The 19,128-nt window shown below is 42.7% G+C and overlaps 1 long non-coding RNA gene across 1 annotated transcript in view; it reads left to right on the top strand.

Annotated features, from left to right (window-relative positions):
- LOC102044376 overlaps positions 1 to 19,128 on the top strand; it is a 138,501-nt gene that overhangs the window by 81,061 nt on the left and 38,312 nt on the right. The window contains exon 2 of the long non-coding RNA XR_265230.2: positions 194 to 357. This is a non-coding gene — a long non-coding RNA (uncharacterized LOC102044376). The remainder of the gene's footprint in view (positions 1 to 193; positions 358 to 19,128) is intronic.

Here is a 19,128-nt window from a genome sequence, read left to right as displayed (position 1 = left end):
AGAATGCATCACTTATGCAAGTCTTACGTAAGATACTCAGCAGAACGATTTAGACATAATCACTGAGGTAAGAGGGTGGTTCTGGGATGTACCCACTGTTCTTAGAATATTAGCTCATCAAATCAGCAGTAGGTAAGCATAAGGAGCAGACTAGTTAGCTAAGCAGGTTTTTTTGTTGATGAGTCTCTCTAAGGCACTGCCCTGCCTGTGATGAAAAAAGACCGATCTCCCGTCTTGCAAACTGCTGCGGAGAAATTTGCTTAGACACCAGAAATGTCGCTGCATTCCCTCACCTGGAGAGGGAGTAATTGTTTGGGACACACATGATTTGCAGTTCAAATTCCAGCTCCTCCCTGGGTAGGTCTGTTTACTCTAAACTGTTGGCTGAGTTTGGGTCTAAGGGCACTCGCACACGCACAAAGGGCAAACAGGTTTGACTTGACTGAGGACTTCACAGCCGGGAGGTTGAAGGCAAACTGCAAAGCCCCAGCAAATGAAAGACATGAAAAATGAAGCAGCCTAGTTATGTTTAAAAAGCCTTAAGTATATGCAACTTTTTGTTTCCTTTACTCACAGCTTTGAAGGGAAACTGGCTTAAGAGGAAAAAAATGGCTAGACTGCTCCCAGAAGACGAGTATCTGTGCCCAGGCTGTCCTGTGCAGTGCTTCCCCATGTTGTTTCATTCCTGCATTAAACAAGGCTAAGTGGCTTTACCCTCAGAGCTGTCAACTCTGGAAAGGACTGGGACCTTCAAAATAATGACTGAACTATTTTTCAAAGTTTCTAGGATTAAATGCTAGTTCTCAGTCATGCCTCCCTATTGTTTTACTATAGATATGCACATATGTTCTTTGAAAACACAGACCAGTAATCACGTGCATTTCTAATTGCTCATAAAGTTAAAGTTTCCTTTGCTAACAACTTTCAAAGCAATTTTTCTGTGCTGTTTCTAATGTTTGGGCAGAACAGTCCTTACAGACGTAACACAAAATCTGAATGTGTTTTGCTGTAGAAGATATCTTTCACCAGTAAGCTGATGGGAATGTTTCTGACGTGAAGGGAGGGAAAGGAGTCTGCAGAAAGAGGTGAGCTCTGACTCACATCTTTGGAGCTCATAAAGGCTGTGTTTGCATTAGCTTTGCCAAGAGTGCACTATTGAAGGCTTTGCACTGCTTTGGGGGCTCAGTGGAGGCTGTGCCTGAGAAGGGCTCTCATGTAGGCATGAGGTTATGGAAGCTGGTCAAAACACAGCTGGGAATCCTAACAGCATTTGACAAAACAGTGAACTGGTGACTCCAAGCCTCATCTTGCACCTGCTCTAGCAGAGCTCTGGACTGCCACAGCATCTCCTGGCGCTGCCCCTTACAGGACCTACACCTGCACCCCTCAGATTACCGCTAGGGCCCACAGTTTTGCTAAGGAATTGATGGCTTGGAACATTTTCTGCTCTCATCTGTGAAGCCAAACACAGGCAACTTCTTTGATTAAAAAGGCATGGCATGGGAAATAAAACAAAGTATAAACAAGACAGCAAGGGAGACAACATCCATGTTATTTGATTCATACAAAGAATCAAAAAATTGAAGCCCACCAACAATTCAGTTCACTGAAGCTAATTGAGCAGATGAAGTAGATGATATGTGGGGAAAAGCTACATTAGCTGGTGTAAAATTTCAAATTAATTTGCTTCAGATAATACCAAATATTAATTTGTTCAGAGCTCTGTACCAGCTTTCTGTGAATATTCTCGAGTTTTGTGGAAACTCGTAACATATGAATCCCTATAAAAACTTTGAAAGTGAAGTGTAATTTTGCTTTTTACAAGGATTAATATTCAGCAAAAAGAATTACACTGGGTCCCACACTGTTGCTGTAGTTTGTGTGTTGGTATTTGGGAAATAAAAATGGGAGAACTTGTGAGGACAGTGGGACAGGAAAGCCGACAATAAAAGTGCTTTCTGGAGACACCATTTTGAGAGAGGAGAGTGATTGTGGGCTAAGGCCTGGAGTAGGAAGGTAAAGACAAATCCTGTGACATTGAGCCAAAAGAGAATAATAATGCTACAAAAAGGGAATCACAAAATATACTGAGTTGGAAGGGACCCACAAGGATCATTGAGTCAGACTCCTGGCCCTGCACAAGACACCCCAAGAATCTCACTGTGTGCCTGAGAGCATAGTCCAAACACCTCAGCTCTGTCAGGCTTGGTGCTGTGAGCACTGCCCTGGGGAGCCTCTTTTGGTGCCCAGCCACCCTCTGGGTGAAGAACTTTTTCCTAATATCCAACCTAAACCTCCTCTTATGCAGCTTCAGGCCATCCCCTTGGTCCTGTCACTGGTCACCACAGAGAGGAGATCAGTGCCTGCCACTCCTCTTGCCCTCATGAGGAAGTTCTAGATTGCCATGAGAAGGATTGTGCCTTGTCAGGGCTCATTCCCACCTGTTTTGTAATGACAGCTCTTCTTTTTGTGGTTTTTTTGGCTGGCTGCTTGGTTTTTTGGCTGTTATTTGCTCTGTGAAAGGAAAAGTGAGTGCCCTTGGGAGCACATGGGGCCACGTGGTAGGAGCATGGAATGGAGGGAAATGCTTTCTTCCCGCAGCTCTGAGCTGTTGCAATGGTACTGGTGCAAGTGAGGAACCACTAGAAGCTGTGACAGCAGCTGAAGGTTTATCTCTCCCACTCTGGACCCCTTAAATAGACCTAGGAAATGAGCACTGTGAACTGGTATTGCAGGCAATTCTCTGGTATATCCAGGCCCTTCTGCACATAGGAAGCTTTTGCTCGCTCTTGTGTACATGCTGCCCTGGGTTGTCCTCCTGTTCATTTGTGAGGCATCTACTGAAATTTAGTGACATCACTTGTGCTTTTATTTTAACCCCAGGAAACCTGAGCTGATGTTTGCAGATATGAAAACTAGTGGCAGAACCAATGTCTGAGATGTTTGTAATTTTCTCTTGGGGAACAAAGAAGAAAATTATCCCTTATAACTTCTGTGAGTCACTGCTGATATTCAAAACTGTGTACTGTAAAGTGTTTCTATAAAGGAAAAAGAATTGTATCTATTCCCCAGGAACAGTGCTGGCCATCCAGCAGTAAAGCAAGTATTTTCACTGAAGAGACAGAGGCTCTTCTCCCCAAGAAGCCTTCCTTTTTCCTCCATCAGTATGTATAAAAGACACACAAAGCCAGCTGCTCAGATGGATTAGAAAGCACTGCATCACGTCAATGGGCACCCTTGTTTGTGTTATTGAGAAGAGATTCTTAGTTAAGAAAGAAAGAAAGAAATGCCTCCCCTGTAATCGCCACTAACGAGGAGACCCTAGTGAAGTTTTTGTTTTTTAAAAGGCTTTGGCAAAAGACGTTTTGGACTCTCGGATTAGTTTATGTTCCCTCCCACTCCCCACTTGATCCTTGAGGATTTGCCTGAGTCATGGATTTTTACTGGGCTTGTTAACTCTGTTGTTATTTTTTTTCAGTCAAGGGGATAAAGAAATCTTTTGGCAAGAGCCACTCACGGGGGATTAGCTGTGAGTGGACTGAACAAGGCAGTGACTCCCCAGAGGGGGTGACCCCTGACTCCCAGATCAGGCACTGACTCATCTCTGCCTCATAGCCAAGCTGAAGATTCCCTACAAGTGTCTTCACCATCCTCATGGATCTCCCTCCATGCAGGGACAGGCAGTGCAGAAGATGAGCTCTGTTATGACAGCTGCTGTTCCTCAAAACTGGGGGAAATGATAAAGTGGATAGAATATCAAAGGATAGAGGAACTGTTGTTGGAAGGAAACCATAACCTCTTTTACAACCCAAAGGGACCTGTCTGCTTTCCTCCTGTATAATTTTCAGAGCTGCAGAGATTTTCACTGCACAGCAGCAGTGCTTCAATTCATTAAAGAGCTGAAAGGTGGCAAGAGTGGCTTTTGGAGAAGTTTCTGTTGTAGATGTTAACTCTACCCAGTACTGATTGTATCATGGATACTGTGGTGGTGGCAGGTTATGCACAAGCTTTTTGAATTGAACTCACTTTGGCTGGGAAGTTACAAGCAATGCATTTGGGATGCAAAACACAGTAGGAGGTAAAGCCAAAAATCAAAATGAAAGCTGATATGTATCAGAGGTCAGACTGTGTGTGTAAGGCTAATATGTAGATGAGTATCATTGAGCAAATGAGTTATGCAGACTAACTCTGCTTTTGATAAAATGGGTTAAATACTTACGATATCCACTGTTTTACAGTCTTTGAAATCCTGACTCTTTACCAAAGCAGTCAACTGTATCCTTTTATCAGGTTATCAAAGGCTTAGATCAATTCATGATGAATAAATGTCCAACCCCCTCTATTGAAAGGTCTGTCATTCGTTGTAGAGTGCTGAAGGTTGTCAAGAAACAGCTGTGGAGAAGGAACCTTTCCCTCCTAGCTATTGTTAAGGAAAAGTAACAAAACACTTTCATTGTTGGAAGGGAGTGTCAGGTCGCATGGTCAGGTTCAGTGATGTGTGTTATATTTTGTGTGAAGAAACTGGACAGAGCTATATCCAGTGTACTATAGAATTGCACCTCAAAATGACATTTTTCCAAGTCACAGAAATTAAGCTCCAATGCAATTTAGCTGCCCTGGTATTCAATAATTCGAGGGAGAGGGGAAAAGTAGAGTTAAATATACTATAGATACTTAAGTATTTAAGATTTTGATGCAAATTCATGTGCAAATACAAACATGTAAGATTTTTGTTTTCTGGCTATTAATTAGTAGTTGATTTCTTGTGCATGGTAGAGCAATTGTCTTAGAGGCCTTATGAAAGGAACTGCCTGCAGGAGCTGTATAAAGGCAATGAGGTAGGGTCTCTGTGCATGAGGAGGCATGCAAATAGGCAGAGGTGTCTGAAATGCTGGCAAGGAGCAGGAGTAGTCAGGGACAGACAGGTGATCAGCAATAAGGACAGAAAGAGGAAGGCCTTTAGGATTAGGAATATGGCAAACTTTGTACCTCTCCAGTATCTCCTTTATCTCCAACTCTGTGCAGAACTCTTTTGTGTTTGGTTTTTTTCCCAAAAACCCCCACCTGGTTGCAGGTGGTAAAATGCCTACTCAGTACAAGCAATGTTAAAACTGTTAGCCATGGGCAAGCACAGAAAGCTGTAGTGTGTATTTCTCCACCACCAGCAGCTGTAATGAATGCCTCAAACTCACTTTTTGCCTTGGCTGTCCATAGGGCATTAGATAAGGTTCAGAGTGTCCCTGTTGGTTGTCAGGGCCTTTTCTTACTGGGCTGAGGGTTCAAAGCATTCTGCTGAGAGCTCAAGGAGAAGAGCTGCAGCTGGTTTCACTCTTTGGCTGCAAAGAAACCTCGTTCCACCAGGGTCAGACTGCTGAAGGTAAAACTACAACATGTTACAGCTGATCATCTCTTTTTATGCTGGGATATCCAGGGCCCTGTCCTGCTCTCGTGGCTCCTGTCCCCTGCACCTGGCCAGCAGCATGTCTAGCACTAGTCAGGCCTGCGTGAAACAGATTCAACCCGCTGGCCTGGAAGAAAACTAACGTGACAAAAAATGAATTGTTTGCTCCTGGGTTAATGAACTGGATCAGCTCAGTGAAGGCTCTAATGAACGTTAGTTTGATGCAAGGGAAAGGGTGTGTTAGCATGGCCGGGATGGAGAGAAGCAAGGGCAGGGCTGGAGCATGGGACGTCCTCCTTTTGGCAGTGATGAACTGTGAGAGTGACTCAGCTCTGACCTGTAACTTCCCCGGGGGGCTCTTAGTACGGGACCATGAAACAGGAACTCCTTTCAGCAGAAGCTGCACCACTGCTTGTCATTATCATAAACAGCCAGTGGCATGTGTGCTGAAGCAAGGGATCCCAGGGCACACACAGGACTCCCAAATTAATTCAGAGGCAGAGCAAAGCACTCCCAGAATGTAGAAGTAAAGGTTGTATCAGAACTTACGGGTGGGAGGAATGTGTGTGTGTGTGAAATAAGTAATCAAGATGACTTATACCCAGTCTCCCAATAATCATTATAAAGGCGCTGTTTCCCAAAGAAGAAACACTGTTTGTATAGAATATGATGAAAATGTGTTAATCACAGATTAATTTCCTGAGACTGAATTTTCAAAGTATTCCAGGGCTGGCATTTATTTTGGTTCTGAAAACCATTTTTATCACAGCTTTATTAAGGTTCATGTCACAAACATTTTGGAAGCTCTGTTTCATATCAGCTAGCCAAATTCTTTTTAGTTGCGTTCTAGAGATCAGGGCTGAGACCTTTATGTCAGAAGGTGACTCAAGAATGTGGGCAGAGTATTATGTTCTAATTCATTGAAAGTATGAAGAAGAAGATTTTCATTTCATAGTGTGTTCACAGGCTCAGTGAGTCTGAACAATCAGGAGTAATAAGTAGCATGAGTTAAAATTTTCCTTTACTAAAAGAGAAAGGTTAGAAATTTAAGATTTTTATTCTCATGTCTTTTTCTGTTGTCATTTCATTCTCAACTTGCAAGCCTATTTTTTGTTGTCCCCTTTCATTTGGTATGTGTAGCTAAACCTAACAGAGAATGAACATATTGCTCTCTACCTGTAAGGTTTTTGTTGCTCACAATGTAAGTTCAAGCCTTTTTTTAAATAGTAAAATTCTGTAGAGAGCAAACTATGCAAATTCAAATGTGAGTGGGGCATCACTTTCACCCCTTCTCAGCTTGCACTTGGTGTTATTGACAGGCTTCCCATCACCTCTGTGCTTCATTTGCAATGGTGTGGTCTTTGGCAGAAGAGGTGAAAGTGCTTCACCCACCCCTGGGCTGGCTGCAGAGACACATGCAGGACTCCACCTTTCCTTGGAAAGGCTCTGGTACAGCGCAGCAGGAGTATGATGGGGCAGTCTGTGGGCTGGAGTTAGACCTAGCTGGCTGAACCAGCCTTATTGGTAGTAACTTGCCATGGAAGGCTGTGAAATGGCACTTGAGGATATCACACATTGTGGGGTCACCTGTCAACCAGTGAGCAGCTTTCTTGCTGAAACACAGCATCACACAAAGCTCTCTCTGCCGAGACTGTATCAGAGAGGGAATGAGCTACACATTTCTGCATTGGTTACACTTCAAGGGATAGCCCTTAAACTTCAGAAAATAAATATGCATTTTTGTTCGTTTTGATAAACCCAGCCCATCTTTAATACTCTTCCAACTTAGTTGTACCTTTTATTGGTATAGCTGAAGTGTTTAGGGTAAAGACATCAGAAAGAGCCAGACACAGTAGAGTTGTCTTTGATACATTCAGGATTTAAGTATTTCTTCAGATACTGCAGTGGCTTTAGGAAACCTTTGGCCTTGCCCCAGTTTTGTCACATTTGAAAAGTTTGTCAATTCTTAGCAAGAGTTCTGCTCTTGCCAGAGCTGGCTTTTAGCTTTCACACATTATTGGTGTTAGCATGGTGATTTCTCCTTATGTCGATAAAAACAACAGCCGTTATTCACAGGAGAACTCCTGAAGACTCGTGTTTCAGGTTTTTCTTCTTTTACTCACAAATGCCCTTTGAAATAAACCTGCAAATGGAAGATATAATTCAGATCAGCTGGAGCAATACATTTAGTGGATCACACACAGAAAGTAGGTGTTCCTCATGCATCATCCAGGGTTTTTCTTTTCTAAATGTTCTTGGCTAAATCGTGATGGCTTTGTGTGGACAGCACCGCTGATGCCTTGTTGGTCCACCCAGCCCACCACTAACCACCTGGAATTAAATTATTTTTGTAGTTGGCAGATTTTCTATAAGCAAAATGGTTCTGATTTAGCAGCTGGATGGAAATATCTGGCATGCTTCCATCCTCGATTGGTGACATTGTAGGGTAAGGCAAGTGTGCTGCAAACATGTGGTTTGTTTGTATCTTTGCAAAGGGGGTGATGACAGGTCTAACTGAGTTACACAGGCACAGGCCACCCAATCTCCACATTTAAGATCTCCTAAAAGATTGGTGTATCTTGAAGTTGGGAATTGGGTAAATCTGTATCTAATTGGAAGTATTCACTAAATCTGAACATAGAGCCCAATGGGACTGTTGAATCTGGCATATTTGCTTAACCAAGGTTTGCCATAAAATGCATGATATATGCTGATATTCTTTTCCAAGAGTCATGAAGAATTTCTTCAGTTTTGTTTGAGAGGCCTTTAGAATGACAGCCTCGGTGGGGACCCTTCAGCATTTCTTTGCACCTCTTCCCAGATGCTAAAATGATCTCTTCTCCTTTGCTGCTCTTTCGTCTGAGCTCAAACTAAAATAAAGAACATTTTTGAATCACATTCCCCTGGGTCTATGTGCTGTCTAGGCTGTCACCCTTGGATTTCTACAGGAGGAAAGCAAATTGCAAATGTGTACAAGAAAAAGGACAAAATTGGATTAAGAGAACTTTCTTCACTTTTCCTGAACCAAGAAACAAATTCTTGAAATTAGTAGAACCATGGTGGAGTGATGGTTCAATATGGTCTTTGATTGTGTTGCCTTCAGAGAAGTTGATCCTGAGCACTGGGAATTCCCACAGGTCCCATTGGGGTGAGAGTCCCTGACCCTGTGAGTGTCTGGCAGGTTGCCTCATGCCAGTGGGCTGTAATTCTGAGTGCTCAGCATCACATTTGACTTTGTACATGAGTTTGACCTTGCTGCAAGGCCCTCAGTCTCTGAAATTTCCACACATTTTTGGCAGCAGAACAGTGTTCAAATGATATTAAAAGAGATAATGTGAAGCTGACAACTGAGTGTCAACAGGGTCCCAACTGTCAGTCTTTCCCCCAGTCCCCCTGTTCTGGTGGAGGCCAGCTTGTTGACCTGAGTGTCTCAATCCCCTGATTTTTTTCTGGATGTTATTTGTCCATGGTTTAGCACAGAGACCAGTGACGTGGGGGCCATAGGCTGAAATAAATTTCCCTGTTTCTCTGTATACAGCCAAAAATGGTCCTCTTTTTGTGCAAAGCTCCAGCAAGCTTTTGAACATGGGAGCTGTTAATGTGGCAGGGCTGGGATTTTTCCCCAGGTGTTTTTACAACTGTGTGTTTAATCTGCTCTGAGCAGCTTCAGACAGAGCTGTGATTTAAAATGCCTGAGCAGGTCTCTGCAGGCTCTGTCCCTATGCTGCATTTCACAGCACTGTGCTGCTGCTAGGCACAGGGGGTGGCAGGGGGGAGAAGTGCAGAGTGAGTAGTGGGCAGACAGTCTGCAAGGACTGAAGACTGAAGAAGGAGCTCTCCTCAAATCGTTCAAGTAACAAAACAGGGTTTGCTTACGGGCCAACAAAGCAGCCTCCTGCCCGAGGCTCCCAGCACTCGTTCTGAGGCGCTGGAATCCTTGCAGAAAATTTTCCCTCCAGCTCTCAGCATTCACTTTAAGGTACTTCCATCTGTGCCTTTCTTGTTGCCTCCCATCTTGGTGGTCTGTTCTGCTTGAATGTGATTCCTGGGTGTGCTGCACTCCTGCGCCCTCCTGGTACATTGGGAAATGCCTTACCCATTACCTTTAAATAATGCACACAGTGGGAATGACATTGGTTATAAAAAAAAAAACCCACAGTGCAGAGATTCAGACCTGTTCATTCCTTGCCTTTTAGTTCTGGGGTTCTGCTTTGATCTAGCCTCACAAACGTTAGGTCTGAACTTGTGCCAGTGTCTGATCTGACAGTGTTTTGGTTTGAAGAAACATGCCTTTTATTTTAAATTTTTTTTCATGAGAAAAATTAAACTTGAGTGGTTTGAGGGGGAATATTTTAAGTATTTGGAACAGTTTCTGTGATATGAAACTGTGTGATCCATAGCTGTTGAAATGCAAGTGATGGCCAAACCCTGTGCTTTTTCCCCCTGCAGTCAGAAAAAGGCCCCAGACCAAGAGACTTGGGGAATCCTACTAGGGTCTGCAGCCCTCTTTTGGTAGGTTCATTAGCAAGTAAAAATAATGTAAATCAGTTTGAATAGAAAGCTAGGTTAAAGTTATGTGGGTGGGTAGTTCAAGAGGTGCCATGGTTCAATGGAGAAAGCCATTGCCAGCCCTTGCTGTTGACCTCTGTGAGTTCCCCCTCTCCAGAGAGCGCCTGCTGAACCCAAAGCTTTCTGCTGCACATTGTGGGGGCACTGCCTGGACAGACTACCTGGAGCAAAGAGATGAACCTTTTGTCCTGAGAGATTTATTTATTCCCTCTTGTTTTGATCATGGAGCTGTTTTGGCAACATTTTGGGCAAATTTTTCTCACTGCCTGAGGTGATACTTGGGTTCTATTCTGTTTGAAGGAAGAATTCCTTTTGCTGGAGCCTATCCTTAAGTAGTTCCAACTGTTTTGGTGGATGTAAATCATAGCCTGGTGTAACTTACAGCTTTTCATTGCAGTCTAATTGACAGCTATTTTTGCTAGAAGGTGCATTTTGAGAGCCAAATTATTTATGTATATGTAAAAAATGAGAAGTTTCTCTCAGCAGAGAAGCCTATTGGTAAAATCACATCCAATTTTCTTTTTGGTGACTGGTGTCCTAAGGCCATGGGAATGATTTGTAGACTAGACAGATGTATTTTGAGCCTGGAGTACACTTGGCAGTAATATGAATTGCCAAAGATGTCTGGGAGAAATAATTTTCCCTCAGTGTCTTGCTGATCGGTTGGGTACGCACTATGAACCTCTGAACAGCACACAGCAAGTACTTCCAGCTGCCCCCAGACCCTCCAGGCACAGTCCCTCGTGTGAAGAAGCAGCATTTGAAATGATGGGGTTGTCAGAGAACACTCAACTACATCTAAGTTTTAGGGACCAACCTTAGAGTCTGTCCCCTGTTTGATGTTTGGAAGGAGGACTCCTATGCAGAGCAGTTAATTTCTGTCTTTATAAATGCCTGGGGTTGCCTCAGTCTGCCAAGGGTGTGCCCAGCTAGGACACTGCTCTGCTCATCCCATCACAACCTTATGGAGACTGCTCTGAATCTTTGCAGAGGAGTTCAGGATGGCAGTGGCTGTGGCTGGGGCTGTGCAGGTCTGTGACTTAGAAAACCCCTCAGGTTCGTGATGCCCATAGCCTTCTCTTTTAGCCATGATTCAGGATATGTTCCAGGTCAGATTATGTGTCCAGGCCGGGTTATGTGTCACCCTTGCCCTCCCTCCCATCTGCTGTCCACTTGGTAACCACTCCCATGGTCACCACTTCTTTTGCTGCAATGCTGAAGTGACCCTACTGCACGGTTTCAGGGAGCTGATCTGGCCAAAAAGTAACTTGAAAAAGAAGGAGTAAGCCTGCTCCTCAGGAGGTCACATAAGTGGTGCTAGTGCTGGTCCATGGGAGAGACTGGAAACACCTATCCTAGAGAGAGGGAAGAACTCTAGCTATGTGTTTAAAGCATTTATGCTGCGTGAAGCCTCACTGATTTAGATAGGGAATTTATAAATGTGAGCTTTATCTAAGTCACTAATTATTAGTATTTCCATGTTTGTCCTGCAGCAATATCAGGAACTTTCAGTTGTGATTGCAGCAGTGCTGTGCTCAGCTCTGTGTGCACGCTGGAGGAAAGCTGCATGGTGTGTGCAGTCTCTGTGGATGTGGCAAACTCCACCAATGACAATATAAATTGCTTCACTCAAAAGAGCCACACTTTTTTTCTGAGGAGAAGTCCCTCTCTACTCTCTTGCCCTGTCTTCTGTGCAAAAAGGCAGTAGTTTTGGAAAGGATGCAGGAAATGTGGCATGTATAATGCCAACCCCCCTAGAATGAAACACAGCCCTAAAAATAAAACAAATTCTGTCATAAATTCCTACTCAACCTCTCTCCGAGATTTATGGCCTGAAAAGCCATCGTTACAAAATTTAACTACAGGAACGCCCTAACTACGTCTTTCATCTCGCCCCCCACCCTCCCAGCATGTTTTCTTCTTGCTTTCAGGGTATGTATAGTAATGCATCACACTCTCTGCCCCATCAGGCAGTCCATGAAATGTAGGATATTCCACATCATACGTCATGCCCCTCCACCAAAAACCCAAACATTATCTCCCAAACGGATGATATTCCACCAATACACCCACCAGACACATTCTTGCTTCAGGTACCATATAGGCCAAATGCTCCTACCTACAGCCAATGAGATGTACCTGCACAGCTTAGGGAAACTAGACTGCTGCCTTGTGGGTCTTCTCCAGATCACAATAGTTAGCAAGGGACTTATCCTACAGGAGTTCATTTAGTTCATTCAGGTTTAGTTGAGGGGTTAGGGCATGTGTTGGACTCTATTATCTTTGAGGTCTCTTCCAGCCTAGTCATTCTGTGAATCTGATCTGCCAGTCTTGTCTTGAATGCCTCTGTAATAAGCCATTGCAGTGAGCTGTTGTCTTACCAAACTTTGTTTTAATTGTGTTCTCCTAAAAAGTCACCAAGAGTTCTGTATTTCTTGTATCTAAGATAAAGAAAATAGTTTCTACTTATTTATCTTCCCTGTGGCATTCATAACATTGTCAGCCAGTGTAAGCTGAGATACATTACAATTAAATGAGATGTGACCCACTCTTTTATGATCTGAGCCGTTAGCTGATGAAAAGCTGCAGCTATAGGGATGGGAACTGTATGGTACCTTATAAAAGTTGCTTCTATGATCTGCTCTTAGTGCTTCTGGGAGTTGAGGTTGCTCTTTGTTATATTCTACAAATGGAAGGCAGTATTCCTCTACATGAGCTTCAGGTTTAGCTCTGTGTCTTCATTCAGAGATATCAAGGATTTTTTTTTTTTTGGTGGATTTATCTGTCATTGGGCATTTCCCATTTGCTGGAACATTGCTCTGTGGTAGAAGTATGTATGGATGAAAGTAAGTATCCATCAGGTTTTCTGCCATCACTGCCTAGTGCCTGGCACTTTAACTTGCCACTGCTTATTTTGGTTTTACCCTGCGCTGTGACCTGCAGCTGAAGGCAGAGATATGTAGACCCTACAACTGGGCAGCAACACCGGGTGGAGAAGGGGAGAGCAGCAAGGGCTGGTACCCTTTTTAACCATTTCTGTGGATCCTTTATTGCTGTACCATATAAACGCAAAACTAGTCAACTACAAGCTTAAAGGGGTTTATGGCTGCCTTCTTTTTGTGAGGATCATGGTCACACATCTCAGCGTGTCATCTGCTGAGGGACACACTACACCAGCTACTGCAAGTGCCTTAGTGTCATTTACTGCTGGATGAACACAGTCATTTTGGGGAAAAAAAAACTGGAAACATTTGAGGAATTGGCAAGTTTGAGATGATTTAATCAGTTGTGATCAGTTGGATACCAGCAATCATTTAGGGAACAATTCCCTTAGTTCAATTCAGAACAGAGCTCAAAAGGGAATGCAGTATGTCCAAGTCTTGTTTCTTGTGTAAATACAAGCAATATAAAATAATTTACATCAGATCTTGTCTTAAGAACTAGGGATTGTTTCCTTCCCACATTTGGAAAATCTAAAGATGTAATTAGATGTTACATAAATTGCATTTGACACAAGACAAACTAAGGAATTCCTGTTTCCTACCCCTGTTGCTCATGCCTGTTTCTGGTGCCAGTTTTTTGCTTCTCTGTTGTGCTGATGCAGCTGTTTGTGGGTCTATGCTGAAATGATCCAGGTTAAACATCTCCACACACCAAAATATCCAGCAGCAAAATGTTGCGGTTTTTTTTCCCTTATCAGCTCAAATCTGCAGATCCAATCCAATTTTATTTATACACATCCCTCCACAAAGTCACACTGGTGTAAGGAATGTGGTACTGGACTGTGGTGTGGCTTTGGACCCAGGGAAAATGGGTAGCAAAACAGGAGTGTTTTGACAGAATTGTGTAAACCAGTGATACTGGTAATTCCTGATGCACCCTCTGGTCTGAAACAGCTTCTGCTTTCAGCTTGTATGCACACACAGAGACTGCAGATGGAAGTGGCCTCAGCTGGTGAATTGCCTATCAGTGGGGTAATACTCACCAAACAGGTATCTAGTGGGGTCTACCTCATTCTGAGTTGTTTTTATACCTGCTTTATATTTAGCAAGAAAGCACGGGTGTTCTCTCACAGACTGTTTGAATAGTAGCAACTGTACTATATACAAAACTTAAACTCAACACAAACTGTCTTAAGTGAGAGGAGAGAAAATGCAATGTTGAGAAACTTACTGACTCCAGTTCCATGTCTGTGTTTAGCTGCCTAAGTTCTCCACTCATGCCACAGCAGAAGATAGCTTCTTTTGTAGATCACTGAGCATTTTCCACCACTTTTGCTTATTAGTGTAGAAAAGATGGAATAATTTCTTAAGGTGTAATTGTTTTTCTCTCAACCCATGCAGCTCCTGCCTCTAGTACAGAAAGGTTTGGGCCTAAGATGCTGCACAGCTCTCTGAGCCTCCCTTTGAGCTCTGTACTGACATTTGACAGCCAGAATGTCGGGATGGGTTTACTCTTTTAAATGCACGGTCCTTAAAAGATAAGTGCACACATCGTCATTGGACTGCATCCTGCATCCTTTGAGCCTGCTTGGGAGAGAATTTTACTTTCTCTCTAACTTCCACAAGATGGGTTAATCATAATAACTCCAGATTTTGCCTTCTCTGAGCATGCCAGATAGAATTAGTATGTAAAGCCCTACCAATTAAGAGAGATAATTACAAACTGGGATGCAGGGAACTCCCATTCACTTGCAGCATTCACCAGTTTAAAGTTTCTTCAGAAGAGATGCAGGGATAACACTCCAGGGTGGGAACACTTCCTTTTAAAATTACTAAGCAACATTATTGTCTTAAATGTAAATTAGACAATTAGTGGGGGTCAAGAGACCACACAAAAGATTTTATTGGTTTGAATAAAATGCAGCCTGACATCAACTAGTATAGTAGCAACCAGATTTTCTGAGTAAGGGTGAATCACCATATTAGATGCAACTTCACCTTGTGTCTCCCTCACACATCTACTGTGTTCCCAATTTATTAGAGGGCAGTAATTATTCAAATCCAGCTTTACCTGGCATAAATACTGTATTTTACCTACTCTATTTCTGCATAAGGGCTTGTTCATAATTTCTATGTAGTCTTCATTCTATGCCTGATGTTTCTTTGACTTTTCTCTCCTTGGTGCTTATTTTCTTCTTTTCTTGTGGGGTTTTGCTTAGAAGTTATGCAGACTATTTTTCAAAATCATAAAGGCACGAGTTTAACAGATTGTAAATTATAAGTCTTGGGTAGACTTTTTGGCTAACACTCATTGTTTTGGCTTTTACTACTTATTTGGCATGCATTACATCTTCATCCAGATGTAAGTAGTACTACTAAAGCAAAAAAGCTGTGGCTGTATTATAGTAATGTTTTTCACAAAGTTCTTTTTGTGTTAAGGGCTGTAGATCATCAAAGCAAAAGAAATCTGTTATTCTCCAGATTATATTTTGAATAGATAAGGCAGACAAATGATGAGAGAAAAGATGCCATATCGTCTGGATCATGTGCAAAATGAACAAGGGCTCTGGGAAGATGTGGTGAGAACATATGTGAAGTTTATAGTAAGCTGGAAACTGAATCCAAGTCATGTTTTACTGTACTGCAAGTAAGAGATACCTCCCCTTCCTCCAGATTCTCCCACCTTAAATTTTGGATCAGCATGAATATTACAGCTGTAAATAATAATAATATGCAAAGTTTTACCTGAAGAGAATGTGGAAAATTTTTATTAGATCCTGATTTTCTGGGAAATGTGGTTCAAAAAGCATTATCTTGTCTTTATTTATACATGAGAGGGTTCTTGCCAGCCTGCCATGGATGCAGGGCTTCTCCCAAGTGAAAGGCACACGTGAGGTGTTAAAACCAGCAGAGCTGGAAGGGAAGAGAGGACTTGCCCTGCCAGTTAGGGAGACAGAACTAAATAAATTGAACACTTTATGCAGTGGCAGGAGCTGAATCATGTGCCAGACAAAGCAGACAGGAGGCATAAAGCCCAGTTAGCATCCACCAGTCACTAAGAAATATCTGATGACAGGCATAAGGATGACAGAATTGGATTTGATTTAATTCTTCAGGGGCCTGTAGGATTGCCATCCCATGCTTTTACTGCTAGAAGTGCAGCATGAGGCTGAGGTGAAACCTAATATTTGCTTTCATGTCTCTTTGAAGTGGTACAGCACATGGCCTGGGCAGGTGTGCTGGGTGTCCCTCTCTCAGGGGGTGCCCATGTACTTGGTGAGAGACAGAAATGTTATTATCTTTCAGTATACAGACAGTTACTGCAGCATAAAGGAAACGAGGCCCAAACCCTCAAAAGTTCTTTGCCTGACTTTAAGTGATTTCAAGGGCATTCAGGCCCAGCATATTTCCAGGGCTTGAGGCCAGTGTGATTTTGTGTGGTGCCACAGGCTGTGCCACAGGCAGAGCTGGGATTTGTAGGTTCCAGGCTATTGGCTTAACTGCTGGACCAGACTGCCTTTCCTAATCTTTTGTTCAGATCTGTGCCTTTAACCTCTCTGTTTTGCATGAGGAAAAGCACTGTGGCTTTTATGCTGTGCCTTTGAGCTGAAAAGACTATGTGCTTCTTGGTATGGGAGATCTGTTGTGTTGGACTAGTGCACTGTGGGAATAAAAAGCCCAAGTTACAGTGTTGGGTGAGCAATACCTGGCACCCTCTCAGCCCAGACTCTTCACTGATTAAATCCTGCTGTGAGATCATAGCAAAGTAACAGCACGAATCACCAGGAGTGCTTGGCTTGTGTTTAGCAGGAAAACCTTGAGGAAAGAGTCCACACAGTAAACAAAGAGTGAAGTGGAAAGAAGAGTGTTTGTATAAACTCTTTGATCATGAATACATGTATTACATCTTTGTGTGCGTAAAAACAGAGTTTAATAAAAGCACGGATGGATTCCAGGTAATTAGGACGCTGAATTTTACCGTGGTTAGAGAATTCTGCTGAAGTGTACTTAAAAAAAAAAATCTGCTTGATGTCATGGACCTGGCTTAAAAAGTAAGCAAAGCAACTCCTCACTTGCTTTGAGTTTGCACATCAGAGTAGACAACCAGTAGATAACGTTGATGGTGATTTAGGGAAGGGGAGGGGAATATCCAACTGGGCATGGAGTATCTGTGCTCACTCCCACTGCAAGGTCTATTGGTGCTGTCTGCAGATTTGTGTTTGCTTTACTGCTGGTAGTTAGAACTGGTGATCAAAAGGGAGAGTAGCACAGCCATGAAGGGACATAATTGGTTGTGCTCTTTGAGTCCTGTGTAACAATGCTGGGTTTGTTGTGTTAGGCAGCGCTCCACCAAGTATAAAACATTGTGTGATTGCTGGGGCAGTCGGTCAAATGTTTTCTTCTTGTCTCGATTCCTTTTATACAGGAAACCAATATAGCTCAGAGCCCAGGGATGAAAGCTTTAAACCTGGAGGGTGCCTGGTGTTTCCTGAGAATCTCATGGGGGAAACATTCAGTCTCAAAACAGCTTCGCTGACAGATATATTTTTGTAGCTTATTATTTTTTTCTCCTCATTCTTTGTTTCATTTGAATATAATAGGCTCTTTATTTTTAAATGCTCATCTGTTCCTGCTGTTTATATCCTCACCCAAAAATCATAATTCTCTGGGTTGTTTTCTTTTCTGACATCACATTTTGGTTACTGTTGAACATATGTGCTACAATGCTTGTATAGAAGGGGACATTGTTGTTTTTGAGTAATAAATTTTCCATTTTCTTTTCTGTCTTTTGAAAAGAATCCCATATTCCAATTTGAAGCAAAAGGTTATAGACCTATTTATAGATTTTGAATTTTGGCAGTGATGTAAGCATGTTGTGTGGTTTTGTGACTTCATGAAACAAAAAGCTGGAGTTGCAGATGAATATGTACAAGTGTTTTCCTATTCTTTTTTCTTTATTACATGAAGTGGAGAAAATACTTCAGATGCAACTCCATCCGGGAAAGAGATTGTATATTTTGAGGACCACTTTTGGGTGTGAGCAGATAAGCTGCCCATGTCTTTCAGCTACTTGGAGGCAAGTTTCCCAGTGGACTCAAAAATGCTAAAACTCAATGAAACAATACGTGCAGAATGGCTTCACTGCTTGGCAATGTTTAAATGTTTAAATAAGCCACGCGCTACTAGTGGGCTTATTTTTCTCTTCCATACTTTTCAAGATTATTTGAGTTTTTAGTCACTGAAAAAGAATAAATACACAACTTACTGGTGAGATACTTTCTAATGCAGACAAAGAAGCCGTGTAGGGTAGAAAAAAAGACTTTAGGAAGCATAACTTTGCTTACATCCCATGGGATATGGAAGTAGGCCTCCAAAAAGCAGTATTACCAGGAGCTTAAAGGCTGTGGCATACAGAAGACTGTCACAAAAGTGACCTAAGCCACATTAGTAAGGACATTCACCAAGCAACAGAGTTCAAAAGAGAATTAAAAACTGTGTGAGCGGCAGACAGCGTGCCTTAATCTTGCATGCTCCGTGTGAAATCTGTTGTTAGTGTGGTGTCTGTGAGCAGCAGCCCCTCCTGCTGCCCCATGCCCCCGCAGCGCTGGGCGCAGAGCGCGGTGCTCGCCCCACTGCCGTCGGTGCGCCAGGGACTGCGCAGGGCCAGCCCCGTGTGACAGTGACACCAGCACGGCACCTCTGGCACCTGGCAGCAGGGTTCATCCTGAGCTCCTGCACCTTGCAAGCAAAGCAGGCTGGAGAGCCAGAGGCAGACTTTGCTCTCCATGCTGCCGCTGGCTCTGAATGACTTTTGGACAGTCCTTAAATCTGATTCCTTATTACCTGTCTACAGCTAGCAACTACAGTGTCTGCCTCTGAGAGTATTTGAAAATAGAATTGGTGGGAAAAAAGACTTTTTTTTTGCCCCAGAAAAACTTTAAAGTGTTATATACATTTTTGTATTTCTGTAAATAATTATTTAATATAGAGCATCACTTTATGCATCTATAAATATATACACTTAATCTCTGGTTTCACAAATACCCAGATAAATAATGAAAACCCAGACAATGAAAATCTTAATTACAGAATATTTCCTCTTCAGATTTGTTAAGGTTTAGTCATGATGCATCTTATTGAGACAGTTAAATACGTTGTTGGAATTTCGATATTCTGTGGAAAGAAATACTTTTGCTAAAGTGAGATTTGCTGCTG

The sequence above is a fragment of the Geospiza fortis genome, unplaced genomic scaffold (assembly GCF_000277835.1).
Source record: "Geospiza fortis unplaced genomic scaffold, GeoFor_1.0 scaffold41, whole genome shotgun sequence".
Lineage (NCBI taxonomy): Eukaryota > Metazoa > Chordata > Aves > Passeriformes > Thraupidae > Geospiza > Geospiza fortis.
The sequence above is the reverse complement of the archived record's forward strand: the minus strand, read 5'-3'. Positions and strand labels throughout refer to the sequence as shown.